Genomic DNA, 9,337 nt, shown 5'->3' on the forward strand with positions numbered 1-9,337 from the left:
TTTTACCCTTTAAAGAAGATCTCCACTTCATTTTAAGATATGTTGTTTCCTACATTTTTTTTCAATAAAATATTTTTTTTCAATTAGAAGAAGCATTTCATTACAACAGCATTAACCTATTCAATAACATTTTTCTGAGCTAGGGTACATCTCTTTCAAAATCGGCTGTACATTTTTAGGTTTACAGATGAATTATAAGGTCTCCTATTAAACAATGGGATGAGGTGGCAGACTAAGACTTTTTTCCTGCACTGTCTTCTGTATCCACTGCCCAATTCCATCAGTAACATGCAAATCAAGAATGTAGATAGAGCCATATCCCAGAATCGGAACCCCAGCCCTACATGAAGGGCACCTAAGCTACTCAGCATATCTGTTCCTACCCCTTCCTGAACCCCAGCTTCCTCTTCTGAGGTAGGCAGGGATGGTGCTTCTCTAAGATTTGGGAGAGTTATTGAGTATTGAGTTACTTGGTAAAGACCTTGAAACTAGAAAATGGGAGATTTTGGACAGGATCTCACATCCTGTGAGCTAACTGGGGCTATATAGTCTATACCTTTTGAAGTCTGGAGTCTCATAGATGGTGTCCTTGAGGTTCCTACAGAACCAACCCCTACGTGGATCTCACTTCCCATTTGCCAGTCTGACTCCCATGACTGGCCAAGACTTTAAACTCATTTTCCTTGTGCTCCAACATGGATAAAAATGGTCATGAGCTAGGTCCCATCAGCAAGTATCAGGCACTACTGTCTGGAGACGTGTCAAGAGAGGCAGGGAGAGTGCCCCCCATTCCTCTGCCATGTCGCAGTGCCACCTCTTTGCTTTCCATTCCACTAGCTTAATGGAGCCTCTGTCCTTCCAAGAATGCAACACAGCAAACGGGAAGCTGAAACCCATCAGGAATGGCCCTGATACAGATCAGGGGGACATTGGTGTATATGTGCATGTATCTGCGAAGTCCCTGCAGAAGACTCTCTGAACGCAAGGCAGGGAAGCCTCCCACGACTGAGCCATGGTGTAGGGGCAGAAGAAAGTGGTAGGTGTTATGGGAAGAGGATGAAGTATCTGAGCAGGGTGGGAACAGGAAGTTGCAACTTTCACTGAAGGGACTGCCCAGACACTGATAGTGAACTTGTTTGCCTGAGGATACCCATCCAACAGATGCTGGGAAAGGACCTCAGACTCACTACAGCCAGTTGTGTATGAAGTCAAGGGCACAGTGCATCCATAAGAAAACCGGTAAAGTTGGGTTTATTTTTGTTAGGACTGTTAAGTCCCAGAAAAAACAATTTGGAAAATGCACTGAGTGAGAAGGAAAGAAATAGTATGAGTTGTGCTTCCATCCCTTTGATTATTTATCTGAGAAAGGAACTTTGTTTTGGGCCTTGGTTTTCAACATATTGACATCATTGGCATGGGCTGAGGTGGAATTGGTACCGGACACAGGAACCATTTGGACTTGCTCTCACTAGGTGCCCATCTCACTTGAGGATTCCAAGGACTGGAATGTGGACATCGTTGAGACCATTATCTGCCTCCTCAACTCACTGGGCGTTGCTGCAGCTATCAGAGAGGATGCTGGCAGGAGAGGGCACCTGGAGCCTGTGGTGCCTGGTGGAGGAATACAGCTACTAAGTGTGAGCTGGGATCCCACAGTGAAGAACACCTAACCCTTACATCATCTGATCCCACGTCCATCTGCTCATGGCCCACACCCAATGCTGACCAAATTTACCACAGGAAAAAGGCTTGGCAGCTGACAATGGAGTTCATCCATGGCAGGTTCCTGGAACCCAGCACTGATGAGCAATGAGAGCCCTGAGACCTACGCAGCCCAACACCACAGTGAAAAGATTCTGGGTCCATGTCAGGTGATATCTACAGCATATTTATGTTGCATGTGTGTGCATATGTGTGATTCTGGAGCCTAAGACTATAGCACAAGTATAAAATATGTTATGTAAGTAAAAATTTAAATTCACCTGAAGATACAAAAGTAGAAGACATAGAAGAAAAAATTGCTTTTTAAAAATTATTTATTTTATTAGCACAGGGCCCAATTAGCATTGCAATAAACCGGCTTTAAAAGGGCATGCTGACTTCCCATTGCATTTTCCACCTTTCAGATTAGCATCTCTGGCTTCATGGTTGCAGAGAGCTGGGAGGTCAGAACATGGTAAGAGACTGGGCTAGAATAGCCCCTCCACTGAGCCACAGGCTAGTCCTTCAGTTTGGCTCCATGGTGGCAAGCCTGCCCAACCTTTTACACAGAGGACCATGGAGAATCTTCAGAAGATGGTTCCCTGGACTTAGAGCTGCTCCCCACACTCTCAGGTGCTGCTCTCTGTCCCTAGGTCTTGCTAACCCTCTGTGATCATTGGCAGACTACAAATAATTTGATGTGTCTAATTACACCTAACACTCAGAGGGGAAAAGTTTCTTCCAGGATGCTCATGCCAGCACACCCACTCCCTCCAGCCCCACTAAGCCCCCAGGGACAGACAGTCCCAATGCTCATTTGGATAGATGTGCAGAAGGGGTTGGCTTAGGCAGTGGAGGCCCTGTGCATTTGAGTTTCATGACTTCCTTCTTCCTGTCTGGGAAGATATATTAAAATTCACTGTCTACCAGGCAAGGGGGATAAACCTGGCTCATGTCAGGGACATAGGAAATACACATAGCCTTCTGAACCATAACTAACACTACAGTTAAAATAGACATGTCACAAGAAACCTTGGGTTCGATCAGCACAACAGAAATAAAACAAAAATAGAAAGGTCATTTAATTTTTTTAATTGTGGTAAAGTATATGCAATACATCAAATTTTTATATTAATCACTTTGAATGCACAGTTCTGCAGTATCAAATACAGTCATATTGTGAAATTCCTTATTTTGCAACTTCTCTACCCATTAAGTAACTCCCCATTAGACATATTTATATTTAATGATGACCTCTGTTAAAGAATTCTACCTCATGCCATCATCCCTGTTTATCCACTTCCCTTTCCACCTCCTCACTTTCCTCTTTTATTCTCTCTTTGGTTCTCACACATGTGCACACACACACACACACACCACATGCATGCATACAGACATATTTAGACAGCACAGTTCACTTTTGGCCCTCTCTTTCTCTTCCTGACCATTGTTCACAATGACAGAAGAAATGCAAGTCACCCAGGTCACAAAGATCCCCAAGGGACAGGCTGCTTCTCCTGTCACAGTGGGTCTCCCACCCTGGAGGCTATCCACATGGAATTCTCACACAGGAAGGAACTTCAGACCCAACAAGACATCTGGAGATAATCTCTTGAGTAATACCTGCTGTGTTCAGAGCTATGTAAAGGACTATTATGCAATCAAAAGAGATTTCCTCTTCCACTAGACATGGAAAACAAAAGTAGACCATACTCTGGGGGACCCTCAAGCTGCCCACCAGTGAAAAGTCATTCTTGGTGCCAAGACAGAACCCATTTCATCCCTTATTTGATGGGACTAATAAAGAGAAAAACAAGCAGAGGCAAGCGTGAGGAAAAGTGTGTTGGTGACAGCTTTGAACTTGCCGTTACTCTTTTATCACAGAGAAAGGCAGATGTGTGGGAAGGATGCTCCAAGAACACCCTCAGACATCTTCACACCGTTTCTCCAACAGGGTGAACTGGCCATACCAGGGAAGTGCACTTACCAAAAAGGTGCAGTTTATTTCCTGAAAAAGACAGCAATAATTAAAATAAGCATACCAAAAGAAAAGGAAAAGAATTGCCCTGCTACTAGGTATCACTCTAGGAATATGCTAGAAGATGGGTCCCCGCCCATCAAACACTGCCCCCATGAGTCTACAGAGCTTGAGGCTGCACAGTCAGCCAGCCAGCAGTTCTGAGGAGCAAGCCTGGCTCCACACTGACCACAGGCAGACTGCAAATGCCAGCACTCGCACTCGTGACATCTGGTGGGAGATTAGACTTAATAAGCTTAGTTCTTAGCTTGCTTTAAAACTCCCTACAATATAAAGAAAGTGAGATGCAAACTAATATGCTTTGTTTTAATGATTATTACTTCTGTTCAACAATCAGAGTAAGAGTAAGAACAATTTAAATGATTCTAAATTACAAAGTATACGGGTGTTTGAACCCAGAAGTGATTCTGTAGATCCGAGATGAGACCACCATGGCCCTTGGCTTTATGGAATGTATGAATAGCTCTGCATTTACCATGTATAGCAAGAGGGTTTGAGGATAGTATTTATAAAGTCAAATCCTAAATACACAGTGGCATATAAGACTCTACTGTATACTAAAGGGCAAATGAAGACACCATCTTCTATATTCTTGCTTCCCAGTCTAGGCCCAGCAGAGTGACTTCTGAAAAGACTTAAGGCAGGGTACCATCTCTGCCATCAATGACATGGTGTCCAGAGAGGGCAGAATCAAGGTATACAAGTGTCCTTTGTACTAAGAGATCTGGAATCATTTTATAAAAAAGATTACACACATCAGTGTAGATACTGACACGAGCCCTGACAAAGCTATCTGGGCTGTAGCAACCAGAACTGTTCCATTCCATAACCCATACCCTATCAGGTCTATTCATCCAGGAAACAACATGAATGGAGATTCACCAACAAGCTCCCTACACCAGTTACCCATGTACCTGCCTCAGCTTTCAGGGCCTTACACGGTCATTGTGACAGAGAACTAGCCATATAAAATAAAGCTATAAAACTGCCACACCACAAATAAAACAAGTGTCATTTTCTAAAAGTGTACAAATGGCTCAGCATTGTATTATCTATTGTTTTAATCAATAGTACTAAGTCCAGGGAAATTTTAAATATACTTGGTAAATACTTAAAAAATAACTGATGGGAGAAAACATTCTTTTTAAAAAAAAAGCTTCTTGAAAGCCAGGAATGGTGGCACACATCTTTAGTCCCAGCACTCTGGAGACAGAGGCAGGAAGATCTCTATGAGTCTGAGGCCAGCCTAGTCTACAAAGCGAGTTCCAGGCCAGCTGGGGCTATAGGGAGACCCTGTCTCAAATAAAACAAAGTAAAACAAAACAAAAAACTCTTCATCAAAGGAAAAGCAGAACTTCAGCCACCACTATGTGATGTGATATTTCATAGAGATATATAGATTCTGGAGACATTTTCATTAAAAATTGTCCAGTGTGATTGGTGTTTGGCAATATTCCAAACACTCAGAAAGAGGGGGTTTTCGTTATTGATGAAAAGTGTAATAAAAATTGAGCAAAACTGTGGAAACTTTAGAAGCAAGTAGGCTCGCTGAGGACAGGTCTCCTTGCTCTCCTCAGTGTTCTAGAAACAGACGGGGCAGCAACTGTCCTAAAACTCCAAGGAGCCCAGCAGAAAATATAAACCTAAAACAACCAAGCCACCCCAAATCTCAGCATGGAGGGGAGAGATGAGCATCAAGCCCTACCCCTAGCTGAGGAACGACTGCCAACTAACAACTTCTGGGACAGGGAGAGTCGGTTTTCATCATAGGTGTGATGCTGGTTAGGTTGACCACACTCCAGGGAATGGACCTGCAGCAAGACTATTTAGGGAATGTAAATTAGACTCAATAGGCCTTAAGAAAAAAATAATAGAGGACAGGGGGTGTAGGGAGATATGGGTGGATCTAAGAAGAAATGGAGGAGGTATTCTGTATATGATCAAAATACATTGTATGAAATTCTCAAAGAATGAATAAAAATTAAAATTAAAAAACAATCATCCTCCAAATAATAATAAAAGACAAAACAAATAAAAAAGGTGGGATGGCGTTAGTCCATGCTCAGCACTGAAACGTTTGTTCTGAGGAGTCTCTGCTATTGTCTGGACATGACAGCACTTGCTTAATTTGAGTTTACAGAGACTGCTTCAGTCAGACATAATGGGGTTGTGTTCCATTAGTCGTACTTGCAATTTCTTGCTCAATTTATACAACAAAGGGTATCAAAATGTGCTCCCAAGGCCATCAGCAGCAACATCTGCTGGGAACTCATTCAGAATGAAAATCTTACTGAATAAGGCTACATCACAGAAGGGGGTTAGGCCTACTGCTCCTAAAGAAAAATGGATCATACATGGCCTTAGATGAGGTTTACTGTTCTTACACCAATAATTCAGGTGTAATTGAGTTTTACTGGACCTCTTGTAATATTCCTCCTAGCCTCCTAGATCAAGAGGCACCCAAATGCCATCAAAATTACAGTTCTGAGGACCCAATATGAGCCTCAAAATAAAAACAAGTCAAAGATTTAACTTATGTCCCAGAGCCAGTGGGGAATGTAATACCTCAAGTGCCTCCATTTTGTGTAAGTTTAATCGGTAAATCATCTGGTCACAGGATCACCCCTAGGAAGGTGGGTCATGCTAAATAGATGGGCCGAATACCTAGTGTATTAATGAGTTAGTGAGTTTTTCCTGCCTGGAATCCCACCTACTAGCACAGAACTTCCTAGCTACAGCCATGTAGTCTGTGGGTTGCCTGCTTTCTTTAAGGCTTTGGGCTGCCCCTAGCATCTTGTGTTTCTGTACTTTCTCTAAAGCTTCCTTTTCCCAGCCATGTGACTGCCAGTCAGCCACGTGTCTGACCTCCCACGCAGCTCTTAAACCTGCCTGGCCTCATGTCTTTCTTTCTTCCTACTGTTCACGTCCTCAAGGCAGCTGCCAAGATTAGCAGCTCTCCTGCCCTGAGGATTTCTTTTTCTTTGAAATTCTAATATAATTGTAAAAGCTTAAAAAAATAAAAGAAACTATAAGTGGGACTCAGCCATCTGCACATGGAGCCTCCCTGTAATGCCTTGTCATGTTGGAGAACCACCCCTGTAAATAAAGGAGCAAAGATGTGTCCATAGACCGGGGACCTCCACCAACCTCAGACTCAGTACTGTGGAATGAACAATCCAGGACTCCTTACTGACTGAGACCAATAAATACAGGCTGAGACCAAAAGACTCTAAATGAAGGCAGCTATTTGACTGGCTACTCCCTGTCCTTCGTGGAAACCCTTACTTGAGCCCAGTTCTTACCAAATGAATACCCAGGAGGCTGTGCGCCAAGGGTCCCTTGAGCAATTCTCAGCTAGTGATAGAATGCTAAACAGAGGTTGGACAAATAATGTAGCTCCCCAGATCTGAGGTGGGCTACGAACGAAGGGTGAGACATTACGTGGTTTTAGAAATTCATCTCCAGCACCTAGAATGGACCTGGTGCAGGTGGTCAGTAACAGTGCTCAGTAACTTTAGATGAGTGGATATGTGCACCGAGTGGATTTCTTTTGTATCTACACAGGCTGGGCAGCTAGAATCAGTCTAAGAGGATAGACTTTCAGTGAACATGTGTCAGTATCTTCTCCCACACTAAAAGTCCAGAGATGGTGGGGCTTTTGAGACAGAAGTGGCCTTGATGACTTCCTGTCTAGGAGGAGGGGCTGGGGAAAGGCTATATTCATAGCCCTACGTCCTCTACTATAAGACCAACAAGGTGGACCATCTGGAACTCCAAATCAGGAGCAATCAGACCTCTAGAGAGTTTGGAAATTCTGTTTTCCTGACTACTTGGAAGTCTTGGTAACCCCAAGATGGGTCTTGAAGTCACTGGAGCTGACTTGCCACCTACCTTTTTCAGTTTGGAGTTTTCTTGAATGACACAGATTTCACTGCTATTTAAAGGCTTCATGCAGTTGCTGCGGGAAATTTGAACCTCAATAAGGTATTCCATGCGATCTGTGATCTGTCAGAGAACAGTGGTGCAATTTTAACCGAAAAGTCTTTGTATTCTTAAATACTTTGGTAAACACACAAATCCCTCTCATTCTTATATCTGCTTTTCTCTCCCCACAGACAATCATTAGAGAAAGGATGACACCCACTGCTGGACTGCACTGCCGTGACCAGTTACAGCTGCTACCTGAGGCAAAATACTGGGGAAAAAGCTTCCTGAAGACAAGTACTTCTAATGCCACCTCCTGTTCCAAAATCCAGATTATGCCTCATGCCCCACGAGGGCCAGAGCAGAAGGGGAAGGGTGGTCCCCCCTTTGGCCCTGTGAGGACAGCCCCTCAGTGCATTAGTCCCTTTCTAAGTCCCTTTCTCACAGACCTCTGGGAATTTCCCATGTTTGGGGGCTCTTCGTCCAAATCCCTGCCTCCCACTCAGCACAGTGTCCTTAGTGAAGAGCAGCAGTCAGTTTAAGAAATCACCATTTGCTGACTTGTTAATGCTTACATGCAGCAAAGGCTCATCCTGATGTCCTTTTAAACTTCTCTGCATATTGTGTCTGAATCTTTATCATGCCTTTCCTCATTGCCGTCTACAAGTCTCAAAGTTGAATTTGATTTTTGCTGTGCTCTAAAAATTGGCAAAAGTGACACTGCTCTGCATTAGAGGGTAGAAGCTGGTCACGGGACATCAACACTGACAGAGCTGCCCACTGGGTTTGGGAGTTAGTGATGGACTTAGAAAACACTGAGAATATCTTGGAAAGAATCAAGACTCCACAGGAGTTCCCATTTGCATTGGCTACCTTCCACTGCTCCCCTTTCCCTCTATCCTCCCAGCTCCTCCTACGGTGGCTTCCCTGATATACCACCTGCTCTCAAATCCTGCCGCCATGCCCTGCTTCTGGGAAAACCCAAATAAAACACTTCCCGGCAACCTCCTCCACCTCATTTCCTCCTGCTCTGACTTCAGGACATATCTTCACTATCAATCCCTAAAGTGGCAGCTCTCAGTCGAGACTATACACTGGTATCACCTGGTTGAATTCAACATCTATCGAGACCTGGGTCCCACACAGAGACCCTCATTTTATTGGTAGATATAGGCTGTGCAGTAGGGCATTTACATGTTCTAACAGGTTAGAAACAGTGTCTAAGAAGTCTTCCCCTGAACAAACAACGCTCCCTGCAGTTTAGAAATGCATGGCTCTGTGAAAAGGGGCACACTATTTTTTTTTTTTTTTTTGGTTTTTTTTGAGACAGGGTCTCCCTGTAGCCCCGGCTGTCCTGGAACTCACTATACAGAACAGGCTGGCCTTGAACTCACAGAGATCCGCCTGCCTCTGCCTCCCTAGTGCTGATATTAAAGGCATGCGCCACCATGCCCAGCCCACCATACTATTTTTTTCTTTTTGCATTTTTCATAGGCATTTTCTTTTGTTTTTTCTAATTAGAAGAAGCATTTCATTACAACAGCATTAACCTATTCAATAACATTTTTCTGAGCTATGGTACATCTCTTTCAAAATTAGTTGTACATTTTTAGGTTTACAGTTGAATTAATACAGTTATACAATATTGTACTCAGTGTAAACCGTAGATCGGAA

General features: G+C 43.5%; 1 long non-coding RNA gene across 1 annotated transcript in view; it reads left to right on the forward strand.

The window, feature by feature from the left end:
• The window catches only part of LOC115070731, a 9,086-nt gene extending 415 nt beyond the window's left edge, over positions 1-8,671 (forward strand). Inside the window, exons 2-4 of the long non-coding RNA XR_003849880.1 lie at positions 838-1,036; positions 1,473-1,871; positions 7,855-8,671. This is a non-coding gene — a long non-coding RNA (uncharacterized LOC115070731). The remainder of the gene's footprint in view (positions 1-837; positions 1,037-1,472; positions 1,872-7,854) is intronic.
• Positions 8,672-9,337: the final 666 nt, after the last annotated feature.

This window comes from Nannospalax galili, unplaced genomic scaffold (genome assembly GCF_000622305.1).
Source record: "Nannospalax galili isolate Female #2095 unplaced genomic scaffold, S.galili_v1.0 scaffold1490, whole genome shotgun sequence".
Taxonomy (NCBI): Eukaryota; Metazoa; Chordata; class Mammalia; order Rodentia; family Spalacidae; genus Nannospalax; species Nannospalax galili.